Source organism: Myotis daubentonii, chromosome 5 (genome assembly GCF_963259705.1).
Source record: "Myotis daubentonii chromosome 5, mMyoDau2.1, whole genome shotgun sequence".
Lineage (NCBI taxonomy): Eukaryota > Metazoa > Chordata > Mammalia > Chiroptera > Vespertilionidae > Myotis > Myotis daubentonii.
Window position 1 is genome coordinate 43,145,645 of NC_081844.1, and position 13,516 is coordinate 43,159,160.

Below are 13,516 nucleotides of genomic sequence, written 5' to 3' on the forward strand. Positions count from 1 at the left end.
TGGAGACCTAGTGATTCTTTGTAATATTTCTTAGTTATTATTCATTTACTTTGTGAAGGTTATATTCTCAAAGAATCCTTCTCTGACCTGAGACCCCCCCACATTGGATCAAAGCCCCCAGTCGTGCCCTCTCCCAGCAACCTGTACTTCACCTTTATAGCCTTCTCACTATTGCAATTAAATAGTAATTGCATGATTAATTGTTTAATGTCTTTCTTCCCTGCCAGATTATTTCCCCAATGAAAACAGGAACCAGGTCTATTTTAATAACAGCCATATTCAACACTGGTTCTTGCCCATAGCAATAAATTCTTTTTAAATGAGTTATTTCATTCACTCGCTTATTCATCCATTAGCTAACATATTAAGTATTCACAAGCCCTAGGAACTGTGCTGTAAACAGGGAAGCAAACATAAATGTGCCTGCAGAGTTCACAATTTAGTACAGAAAGTTCCTCTTGAGAACGTGATGAAAGAAATGGTTCCTCTCTCCAGAAACGACCCATTTATAATGAATGCGAGATTTTGTATTGAGCTTGCTGTTCACAGATCCCTGGAAGTCTACTCACTATCTTCCTAAAACTCTTTACATTCTGAAATCAGAATCCCCTTCTGAAAGGCAGACTTGAAAACACGTACAAGGTAAGGGGAGGAATGGAGGAGGGCATCAGCATGTCCTGCTGTGGCTCAGAAAGGGCTTCCACTGGAAATGAGGCGATTTCATCAGGAGAAGAAGTGGGAGCATCAGAGGTTAAGGAACACAGTGTTTGTTTGGAAAAACATGGAGGCGTGAAAGAACATCCTTACCTTGTAAAGATGGGAATGTGTGACTGGGAAGAAGTTGAGTGGGTGAGGAGTAGGGAGAAGTCAGCAGAGGATACTGTAGAGGTAACTAAATCTAACTAGATCGGGGGGACTTTGCTTCATCCTGGGCTTGAGGAGTGTTTTGTTGTTTGTTTGTTTGTTTATTTGAATTGCAGGGTGTTATTCAGGGAGTGACAGGATGAGTCTTGTAGTTTAGAAGGAGCCCCCTGGTGGTGGTGTTGAGGGCCCATTGGAGCCTGCAGACCAGCTGTACTAGCCCCAAGGCCTGAACAAAGGTTAGACACGGGGATTTAAGGAGAGGGTAGAGGCTGGAGTGATATTTAGGAAGGAGAAAAATAAAATATGTGGTAAGAATAGTATCAGAAGTGACCTGTGCAGTGAGAAGAGAAGACTGAAGGTGGGCTGTGCTCATGGCTCTCCTTGTTGCTCCGCTGGGGAGAGCAGACCCAGTGTAATTGACAGCCTCTCAGCTCACTGTCAAGGAGTTAGGGAGAACCTCCCCCTCCAGTATACCTGGCTCATGGTGGATGTGCTGTGATGGGTGTATTCTCGCCCAGGTAGCAGTGCTGTTGTACCGAGGGGAACAATAATAGTCTTGGGTTTACACTAAAGTATGTGTTGAAAAAAGAAAGCTCAGCCTAACCATTACTGTAGATACACAGTGAGAAAAAAATGGAAGGTTTTGAGAAGTTTGAATGCCACCTCACATTGTGTGTTAATGATCTTTGGGGTCGCTGGGACAGATCTAATAAACCATGCCTGTTGCTGAAATAACAATTATAGGAAAAATATAACCCTTTTCTATTGCAATCAATAGAACTGTCCACAAAGATTGAACCCCTCTGGTTTGCCCTGGGATGCTGGATCCCAGAATACTCTTGGCCTTTCGGCTGACCCACACATTGGTCAGTTGTCTAAAACAGATGTTTCTTTCCAAGGCTGCATATGCGTGGGTAGTGAGAGAGGGGCTTGGACAAATTTGCTCCAACTCATCCTGATAGCATTGTAGACTATTTGTTGTTAAATGCAGCTTTTGTCTTGTAACTTTTGGGGTCAAAGTGCCTCCCTATTTAATGGCTGCATATCCCTTTAAGGTCTGCTATCACCCATTGTATTCACTTTTAGTGAAGTATAGCTCCTATTGTATTTGCTTTCAGTAAAGTCTGCTTTGGTGTGTTGACCTCTGCTTACAAAATGGATGCTATAAAAATAACCTTATAATATACAGTTTTTCATGACAGCGAAGTCCACTCTACTGCTTAATGTGTCCTTTATGAAGACCTATGAGGAGGAAATTTCACTCAGATCCCTCTGCTGCACAAGTGGATGTATTTCTTATAGCTATTATTACTTGTAGATCATGTTTCCTTAGCTGCTTTGGCCACTAGGCACTCGGAATCACATATGCATCTCTTCTTTAGTACTGAATATATCCTTATGGCTTGACTTTATTTGTGTAACTTTTCCACTGACCTCATGTTATTGCTCTGGCCTTGGGGGCTGAGGGTGGTCCCTTGCCTTGTAAAGTCATTTTCTAATGATTTTTTTTAAAGACAACAGGCATAACACCTTCCACAGGTCAGGGGTCTGAGCCCTGTGTAGCTGAATCCTCTGCTCCTATCTCAGAGACTTGAAGTCAGGGTGTTGGCTGATGCTGCAGTTCTCATCTGAAGCTCAGGGTTTTTTTTCCCGGCTCACTGCTTAATGGCGGAATTCACTTCCTTGCACCCATAGGACTGAGGTCCGTATTTCCTGCTGGTTTCAGCTGGGGCTTGCTCTCAGCCTCCAGAGGCTGTGCCTCCGGGTTAGCAGTGTATGGCATGCGGTTTGCGTTCTTCCTGGAGGCCAGAGGAACACTTGGCCTGGCCTGAGTGCCCCTCACCCCCTCCAATGTCTTTGGCTCCCTCTGCCACCAGCCAGAGGAAAGGCTCTGCTTTGAAGGATGTTACCTGATCAGATTAGGCCTGCCCACATAATCTACATATTTTAAAGTTCATTGAATTGGGATTTAATGATACCTTTAAATTCCTTTCACAGTTGTTCCTTGATAAGTGTTCAATTGCATAGCTGGGGTGGGAAAGGGAAACCTTGGGGAGGGTTGCCTTAGAATTCTGCCAATCATAATCCCAGAGTGTAGGACTGTGCAGCTGTGCGAAGGAGCAGGCGGGTCTCGATACACAGCCAGGGAGCAGTCTCCAAGATACGGTATCCTGAAAAATCGAGGTGTAGAATAGTACTTATAGCCTGCAACTTTTTGTATTAGAAAGAGGATAGAACAGGACAGATATGTGCATTTTCTAATATTAAAAAAAACTGAAGGATAAAAAAAATTAACAAAATCAGCGATTAATAGGGGTAGGAAGAAAAGAGGAAACAAGGGCATGGATGAAAACTATACTATCTGAATGTACCTGTTTTGTGGTTTACACTTAAGAACCATGTAAATGTTTCAGATCATTAAAAGACAAAATTAAATAAAAATGATAAAAATAAGGCAATTTCCAAGAATTGGAAACAAGCTGGTGTCAAGTTTGTGGCATAACTCCTTAGAAAGAAATATTTAAGGAGCTTTGAAATCACAGTATTTAAATGGCAGTATTTCTATACATACTTTAGGGATAAAACCCAATTGCATTCAGTACTCTTATTGTCAGTGTTAATATTTGCATTGCTGTAGTTTCCCTCCTGCCCCAATTTTTATAAAATTCTGGTAAAATGCACATAACAAAATTTACTGTCTTGCCTGGCTGGGTGGCTCAGTTGGTTGGAACATCATCCCGTGCACCAAAGGGGTTGCGGGTTGGGTTCCAGGTTGGGGGACATGCGGGAGGTAGCCAATTGATGTTTCTCTCTCACATCGATGTTTCTCACTATCTCTCCCTTCCTCTCTCTAAAATCAATGAGCATATCCCCAGGTGAGAATTAAAAAAAGAAAAAAGAAAAATAGTGCCCCAGCCATTTTAAGTGTATAGCTCAGAAGTATCAAGCACATCTATATTGTACGGTTAGGGTTAGGGATAGGGTTACCATTAGGCAATCAATGCCACTATTCCTCTCCACAACTTTTTTCATCTTGCAAAACTGAAACATCATGCCCATTAAACAACCACTCTCTATTCCTCTTCCTCCACCCTTTCTTTTCTATATGGTTTTGACTACTCTAAGTATCTCATATAAGTAGAACCATATAGTATTCATCTTTCTTGTGACAGGTTTATTTCATTTAGTATAGCATCCTCAAAGTTTTTCCATGTTGCAGCCTACTTCAGAATTTCCTTACCTTTTAAGAATAAATAATATTTGTGTGTGTGTGACATTTTACTTATCCATCATTCCTAGATGGTTACTTGGGTTGCTTCGATGATTTAGCTATTGTAAGCAATGCTGCTTTGAACACTGGCACACAAATATCACTTCCAGAGCTTGCTTTCAATTCTTTTGAGTATATACCCAGAAATGGAATTGCTGGATTATATGCACTTGCTCTATTTTTTTTCATTTTTTATTTTAGGAACTACCATACTGTTTTCCAAAGCAACAGTTTACAGTCCCAACAAGAGTGCACAAGAGCTCCAGTTTTTTCACATCCTCACCAACACTTATTTTCTTTTTAACTAGAGGCCTGATGCATGAAATTCGTGCACATGGTCAGCGGGGGGGTGGGGGGGGATCCCCTCTGCCTGGATTGCGCCCTCTTGCAATTCGGGAGCCCTCGGAAGGTGTCCAACTGACAGCTTAGGCCTGCTCCCCACGAGGAGCTCACTGACCACGAGAGGGCAGCTCCTGCATTGAGCATCTGCCCCCTGGTGATCAGTGTGTGTCATAGCGACCTGTCATTCCACTGTTCTGTCAATTTGCATATTAGCCTTTTATTATATAGGATAGTAGCTATTCTAATGGGCATTAGGTTGTACTCATACATTTTTGTAAGTCATTTCAAATCCCTTTTGGATCTAGGTGGAATAAAAATAATATTTTAAAGAATGCTTAATTTGCTTAGTTTTCTCTCTTCTCCTTCAGGCTGCATCTAGCCCTCAAATCTAGCTTTTCCATGCATTTCTTTCTTCTCCCTTTTCTCTGATTTTTTTTTGGTATTAATAGAATTTTGTACTTTGTTTTCGGACTACTCCCTAGTGTTTCCTGTGTATTTAGTCCTGTTGTCACTTTTTTTTTTTTTTTTAGCAGTAGTAGTAGTGAATGTGGCTCACACTTTCCTTAACCATCCCTAATGACATGATATTATATCAAGACTTCCCTTTTATAGTATAATTGTAACAATCGCTCAGCTTTTAGCTTATTAATTGTGAGTACTCAGCACAAATCTTTAGAATTGCATGAACCTATTTTTGTTTGCAGCAGCAGCTAATGCTTGTCTTATTGATCCTGAAAGAGTATTCAATCATTCAATTAATACTTCTTAAGCTCCTATTATATTTTGTTTTTAACAGGGCATCTGCCTTTGCAATGCCCTTTTGGGATGAATGGTAATGTCCAGCTGAGGCCCATTTCTATGGCAACTTGGGGGGAGGAACAGGTAGGGTAGGTTTTGGTATGAATTTGATACTTAAGGACCACTACAGGTTGAGCATGCATTCCCCAAAGACAAACACTGGATGAAAGGCAGACACTGGAACTCCCAACAGTGTACAGTAGGCCCTGGAACGCTGGGGTTAGGGATACCCACAGCCCCCATCCCAGGCGAAAATCTGCCTATAATTGCATATATTTTAGGTTCTAATGGTGACCAATTTGTCTTGGTTTGCTGGGGACTGTCCTGATTGTAAAACGGAAAGTCCAGAGTCTTAGCAATCCCATTAAGCAATTCCAGGTAAACAGGAGTGGTTGGCCACTGAAGCTTGATTCCCAGGTGCCAAGGGGTACGGAGTACAGTTCTCACTGAGCATCACGCCCACGCCTCTTTCCTTCCCGCATCGAGACTACAAGTCCCAGCATGCAGCGCGGCCGCGTTCACACGCGCGGGGCTGACTTTGGCGCACCGACTGCTTACTCTTAGCGCCTTTCTTGGGTATCCTGCGTGGTCGGAATCCGGCGGCCGGAGGAGAGGTGGAGGTGCTTCCATTCGAAGCGGTTGGGCTATTTTTCGCGGCGGTTGAGCTTTTTTTTTTTTTTTTTTTTTTTTGAGCGGCCGTGGTATAAAAGTCGCGAATCTGGACAGGGCTCGCCACACTCTGAACTCTTGCCTCCGAGTTTCCGGCTCCCCCGAGGTCGTATCGGGGTGGAGTTGTCCAGTTGTGTGTCTGCGGTACAAGCGCCCTAAGTCCCCTTGTTTGTAAAGAGAGCGAGCATGGCCTCTAAGGCTGTGAGGTTTAACAAATGCAGCTGCCCACGTGTGTGCAGAGACACCCACGCCACCCCGTCCCGTCCTGTTTCCCGCAGAGCGCCTCCTGCCGGTCGCTGAGGCGTAGTTGTCTTGTGAGGCGCCCGGTTAATAGGCACCCGCCCCCCTAGTGCTGGCTTTGGGAGCTGCTTTGTTCTGGCGTCTGGAAGGAGAGCCACACAACAGCTAACTTTGTATGCAGGGCAAGGGGCTCACCCATCAGGGCAAGATCGCGGGCGCCGGGAGGCAGGGCTGGGCGGGAGGGAGTGGAGGCTGGAAAGGCAGGCGTGTCAGGCATGAAAAGCTGGCTTAGTTTCGCCGAGGGCTGTTCCTGCCTGTGTGTGGATGCCCCAAACTGTTGCATGGAGATGTTTTGAGTACCAGCCAGTTTTGAGATGTACCTCTTTGCTTTAATACCTCCATAAGCACTTAATTCGTTTTTAAATCTTTTTGGTGACTTTTCCAAGTGGACAATTTGAGATTTTGTTCTGCCAGATTCCTTTTAATTACATGGAAACCTCAAAAAAATATTTTTTTTTCCTGTTTCATAATGGATCAGTTACTTGTTTTCCGAATTTCAGTCTCTTGGTGGTAAGGAGGTATTAAGATGCTGCCGTTTGTTTAATTGCTAGGATGGACAGGTGCACCTCGTTCACTACCAGGAATAGAGAGAGGCCTGGGGATGCATCTGGTGGCTGGAACCTTTACAATAACATTAGCTCACCCTAATTGGTTACATTGGTTGGGAGAATAGTAGACTTTCTAAAAGAAAACACGCACACCTAAGTTATAGACCAGGGAGAGTCTCAGTGAATGCTTCTTGCTCATATTCCTTGCTATTATGTTACTTTGACAAAGGGGCGAACAAGTGGTGGTCCTTATGGAGTCACGGCAGCCATCATGTTTGCTGGACTAGATGGGAACTGTTGGCTGAGCTTTTGAGGGTTGTTGTGGACCCAGCAGCTCTTCAGATGAAGCCACGAGTGAGAGACAGGATGCTCGGGGCTCCTCATTTCTTTGAGTCATGTTCCATGAGTGGCTTACACCCAGAAGTGTGACTTCCCAATGATTTACTGCCTTTAAAGGCTCAAGGGAGTACTTCTAGTGTTAACAGGTAGGCAGGGTCTGCCAGAAATAAGTAGTTAAAAATACCTACATTTCAGAGTGTTAAAATGCTGTATTATTAAATAGAGAGTGCTCTTTGAAGTGTAACTTTTTGTTTTTTAAACATTTGAAAAAATGAACATTTTAGAAAAGAGAAATAACTTGCTTTTACTAAAAAGTTTTTTTTTCATGGTTTGTAGTTTTAGCATTTTTTTTTTTTTTTTACAGCTACCTGTTTTATCTCTCCTAATGGTCAGGCTGGAATAATAGTAATAGTAGTAGTAGGAGAAGGAGGAAAAGTAATAATAATAAAACATATACCATAATGAAGAAGGAAAATAAAAAAGGAACCCTAGAGTTTATGCCCAGGGCAGGACCAGGAAAACAACTGGACAAAACCTTAAGAGAATTAGACATACATTTCAAAAAAGGAATATAAAACCCAGAAGATTGGTGGATTGAGTAGGTGGGGTCAGTGTGAAAGATAAAAGTATTGTTAGGTAAATTTTACAAAGCATTATGAACATAAAAAAGGCTTCTCCCTTAACTTTTTGTTGATTAAAAACAAGTTTTAAGATGTGCATTCTGTAGTATTACTTTATTTCTCCTTGTTCTCCACTTGCCCTCAGCCCAATTTTATTAGACTGAACTTCTTGAGGTCAGGAACCCATGGCATCTTTATCTCTAGGTTCTAGTTTAGCACAGGCCTAGCTCATAGTAGATGCTTTACAAATGTGCACTGGATAATTTTTCAATTCAAGTTACAAGTTAATGTAAGTGGTCATTTGGCATTCAGCTGTGATGATGCCAACGAACATGATGTACAAAATATACTTGAAGAAATGGAGAAAATTTTATACCCCATTAACTTCTTAGTAAATGCAGGTGGAACTAACAGGTTGGTCACAAATTGGAATAAAAACTGTATTTTAAATTTTGGTCTGTCCATCTGTGGGAGCACAGAGCATGTGCCTGAAGGGAATGTTCAAGGACTCTGAGCCTGGGAATCCTAATCAGGCCAAGATACCGTGAGCAGGTGCAAGGACACACGGTACACTGTGCCCTCCAGTAGCCAATATGATTGATGTCACTGTTGGCACCAAGTCTTCTTTGTCTAAATGGCATAAAACTAGGTTACTAACCAGCTAGTTAGCTGGGCCGGGTTGGAATAGGCTAAGGTGGGAGTGAGAAGAAGTCTCCTGGAGTATGGAGAGAGCAGCTAGGATGGAGTGTGTGAAGAAGTCTGCTAGAGAGAACAGCTGGGCAGGAGAGACAGTAGAAGCTGCGGAGCCAGAGAGCTCAGATACCACTACGATGTGAGGCGGTGAGTCTAGGAGGCAGCATGAGGCTGCTCAGTTAATAGCTGTGGGTACAGAGACTGATGCTGCTTTATGGGAAAGATATATGTTCACCAGCCGGTGTCTGGCTGCCTGCCTGTATGGACTTTGCTGTGAGAATTGTTCTTGTCTGATGGCTATAAGGTCACTGGCTTCAGCAATAAAGACTTATTCTTCTATACCCACAACCTCTCATTGCTTCTCTGTGTAAGACCCGGCGTCCTAGGAGGTCCAGCCCCAGGCAGAGGGGCTCAGACCCCACACCTCTTACTAGTGAGCAGAGGATAAAGGAGGAACTTGGACTAAGTTCCCAACAGTTAGTACAGTGGACAGGGTTCAAGCAGGAACCAGTCCTGGCGTAGTTGGATAGGAGAATTTAGAAGAATACATGGACTCACAGACACCCAGAACCAGTCAGAGCACCAGAGCTCGTGTGGGGCTCCTGCTGCGTGCTCTGACACAATCCATAGATTCTTTTATTTTGAGGTAATACAATAAGGGTACAGTTCCATCATTTTTAACATTGTAATCAACATTTTGAGCTCTAGAACTTTTCCAGCACTTCAGAAAGCTCTGTCTTCCCAGTTAATAGTTCCTTACAGGTAACCACTATTCTGATTTCTGTCATCATATATAAAGTTTGTCAGTTCATGAATTTAACATTAATGGAATCACAGCAGGTCTTTTTTTTATATTGAGTTTGGGACAGAATATTTGGAAGTATCCTATATAATAAAAAGCTAATATGAAAATTGACCGAACAGTGGAATGACTGGTCGCTGTGACGTGCATTGCCACCAGGGGGCAGACGTTCAATGCAGGAGCTGCCCCCTGGTGGTCAGTGCGCTCCTACAGGGGGAGCACCGCTCAGCCAGAAGCCGGGCTCATGGCTGGCAAGCACAGTGGCAGTGGTGGGAGCCTCTCCTGCCTCCGTGGCAGCACTAAGGATGTCTGACTGACGGCTTAGGGAGCAGGCCTAAGCTGTCAGTCGGACATCCCCTGAGGGCTCCCAGATGGTGAGAGGGCACAGGCTGGGCTGAGGGACCCACCTGAGTGCACGAATTTTATGCACCAGACCTCTAGCATACACACACACACACACACACACACACACACACACACACACACACTGAGTGGCCAGATTATTATAATCACCCGACGTGTGTAGGCAAACTACCTATAATTTCACGCTGAAGTTGCTAGAGGGCCAGACCATTATAAATAGGGAAGCAGGTTGTTTACCACGACAGTAGAAGTGATTTTTTTCTGAAGATATGGGTAAACAACGCGATTTAACAGCCTTTGGACGTGGGATATATATATATATATATATATATATATATATATATATATATATATATATATATATATATATATATATAGTTTGTTTGTTTTTCTAAACAAGGAAGGCTTAGCATGGCAATTGCTCAGTTAATTCCAGCTCTTTTGGTTATGTGGCACCAGTTTTCACAATTAGGAATATTAGCTACTCTACCTGAGAGCGGATAGGAAGGTGGCTTCCAAGTCGATCCTTTCTGGCATATCTGTTGTTTTAGTGCCTCTCAAACCAAGTTTAAAATGGGACTTTCTAGGTATTCCAGCTGAGATATGAAGCACTTTTTATACTCTCCGTAAAAATGTTATATATTTCTTGATGATGTTTTATCTTGTTTTTAATTTATGTGCTTTTTACTTCTAGGGATAGCCTTTTAGCAAGAACGAAAACTGAAGATGTGATAACTCAGCTTTATACTAACTTTTAGGTTCCATGCTGACCTGCAAAGCTGCCATGAAAACTGTGATTCAACAACAGAGAGGATCTATTGTTAATGTAGGTGAGTCTTCACCTTTGTGAATTTACAGTTATCTTTTAGTACCCAAAAAATATTTAATTGACTAAATTGGAATTTGTTCATTGGTGAAACTTGGATGAAATGTGTCATCTTATTATCTGTGGAGAAAGGATTTGATTAACTGATGAATGGGTACAACAGGAATCACAAATTCACATTTGTATAGTGGTCAAGTAGGTGTGGAATGAGTTGACACCACCAGGTATTAGAAAAATGACAGCACAAGCCATGTAATAAATGACAAAAGACCCTGCTTTGGTGTCCAGAGGCCATTGGAATGGCAGGAGCTACCACTGCTCAGATCTAGTAGAATGTTGGTATGCACAAACGTGGTCCCAGTTTTGCCAGCTGTTTTGATTTTTAAAGAGAAATTGGACATCCTGATTTTTATGTGAAACCTAGTTTTTAAAACGTGGAGAAGGAATTGAACATGTTATATACTGGGGACTAAAAATGATGTCTAGAGCAGCTGCCTGGGTCATTGACAAATCAAGTACAGAGGTTTCAGAGAAAATTTTTAAGAAAAGAAGTAACTTTTTCAGTTTTTTAGCCTGTATATAAGTAACCTATCGTTCAGTTCATCCGACTCACGGGGTGGATCAACTGTGTACTATGTGCTTGTAGACCTTAGAATGCAAAATGATTTGAAATTTTATTTCAATTTGATAATTGAAAATAATGGCATACTACCTGACTCTTAAAAAGCCACTAAAGGGGAATATTTCCTAGTAGAAGTAAATGACCCTATTCTTTTTAATATAGGAAATGTCTTTCCAAACTGATGTAGGGTTTTTCTTTTTTGAAAGTGAGAGAAGGATATTATGCTAATAAGCATTAGAACATTTTTGACATTTACCCTTAAAAATATGAGATTAATTTTCTTATAAAAGATTAGTAAATGAGCTGACCTTTGTTTTCTAACACAGCCAGATAATGATTTTTGAAAAAATATTTTTATTGATTTAGAGAGGAAGGGAGAGGTAGAGAGAGAAACATCAATGATGAGAGAGAATCATTGATCAGCTGCCTCAGGCACCAGGGATTGAGCCCTCAGCCTGGGCATGTGCCCTAACCAGGAATTGAACCGTGACCTCCTGGTTCATAGGTCAGTGCTTAACCACTGAGCAACACTGGCCCCAGCAGATGATGATTTTTAGGTTCTTGTAAGCTGCTGGTATATGGCCTATATACATCACCTGGGGTATATTTGTTTAACTCTAAAATATCTCCGTCTTAGGTATATTTTAAAAATCCTCTACCGAAACCGGTTTGGCTCAGTGGATGGAGCGTCGGCCTGTGGACTGAAGGGTCCCGGGTTCGATTCCGGTCAAGGGCATGTGCCTGGGTTGCGGGCACATCCCCAGTGGGAGATGTGCAGGAGGCAGCTGATCGATGTTTCTCTCTCATTGATGTTTCTGACTATCTCTCTCCCTTCCTCTCTGTAAAAAATCAATAAAATATATTTTTTAAAAAAAGCCTCATTCCCTTGTCATGCCAAACTTTAGAATTGTGCTAAAAGTAAATGAAATTAGATAATTTAAAATAAGGTAAGAGAATCTTATTACAGAAAGGATTATTTAAACTTCTAGAAAATTGATGGTATTTCAGAAGTTACCACTTTTGACTAGAAGGACAATAGTATCTGGCATGAACCAAAGTTTTTATAGCTTCCGTTGGCCTTTCCTTCATGCCTGTATTTTTCTTTCTTTTTTGTGTCCTTCATATTGCTCTCTCTTCCAAATACCCTTGTTTATTCATCTGCATTTCCTCTGTCTGCTCTCTCTTTTCTCTTTTCTGTGCTTTACTGTTATCATTCTTTGTTATTAAGGTATAATGTAGATAAACATTTTAATCTTGGACTTGATTATAACATAAAAAGTATTTGGAATTTTTCTAAAATAAAATGACTTCAAACATTTTGTGAGAGGTTCTTGCTTAATTTTACAAGTACAGGGGTCACTAGTGCAGAAAATTACTTCTCCGCTTATGTTTTGCTTGAATTTATTTGCATGCAGTTGCTATTTGAATTATAAGTTATTCTTTCATATTCAAAAAAATGAGACTACCCAAGAATCTTTAGTAGGCAATGTAAGTTATAAAACATCACTGAAGCTAACTAAATTGCAATTTTACAAAAGTTTCTAATTGAAGCTTTTCTTAGTTAGATGGACAGTAATTCAAATTTAGTGAGATTTATCTTCAGATGAATTATTTCTTAGGTGGAAATGAATGTTTCCTTATATCTATGTTGTAGAATCATAAAATTAATGAGTCATCATCTAACTTTTTCTGGCTTTAACTTCTTTCTACTGTACATCTTTGTAAATACTGTAGAATTTTTCATCATGCGACCTATTCAGAGATGAGAGTGTGTTTCTTTCACTTAGTGGATCAATTATGAAACCCTGTTTGGCATTTGAGGTTTCAAATAAGCATCTTTCAAATCCTGTTTTCTGTGTATCTGCAGCAGATTCAGACTCTTACCACTCAAGTGACAATGGCTAGAATTCCTAATTTTAGCAAAGGACAAGGTACAATGATTTGTTCTTAGTTTAGTATAAATTATCTGCATATCCAAATAACCCCATTAAATTGGTTTGAATTTGTTTTCAATATTTATGTCTAGGAACTATTATTGGTTTAAAAGGCAATGCTGGTCAGTCTGTGTACAGTGCTAGTAAAGAAGGAATCCGGATTTTCACGTGCTCTTGCTAAAGAATAGTAAGAAGGAAAATGACAGTGAATGTAGTTGCTCCAGGTCAGTGAAAACTTCTTTTTTCTTTTTAAACATAATTTATGCATGTTTATGGTTTTATATAATAATTGCAAAGATTGTAAGTACATCAGCATCATTAGGCACTTCTCAGCATATTGGTGCAGGAATGTGGAATCTGCATTGTCACTAGAGTCTTCAGTAGCTAAATGCAGGAGGACCTTCCTACGTCCTGACAGGACCTCCATGGCCGCACTGCCAGTTTGTGCATTGTCCTCAAAGAGGAGGCTAGGAGTAATGACAGGCTGTCTTGATTGCATAAACCACGTTGCATCTTTTACTGAAT

At 41.2% G+C, this 13,516-nt stretch overlaps 1 long non-coding RNA gene across 1 annotated transcript; it reads left to right on the forward strand.

The window, feature by feature from the left end:
- The first annotated feature begins 433 nt into the window (after positions 1 to 433).
- LOC132235395 (uncharacterized) lies at positions 434 to 13,283 on the forward strand. The gene is made up of 3 exons (XR_009453012.1): positions 434 to 642; positions 10,304 to 10,439; positions 13,084 to 13,283. It is a non-coding gene; the product is annotated as an uncharacterized LOC132235395 (long non-coding RNA).
- Positions 13,284 to 13,516: the final 233 nt, after the last annotated feature.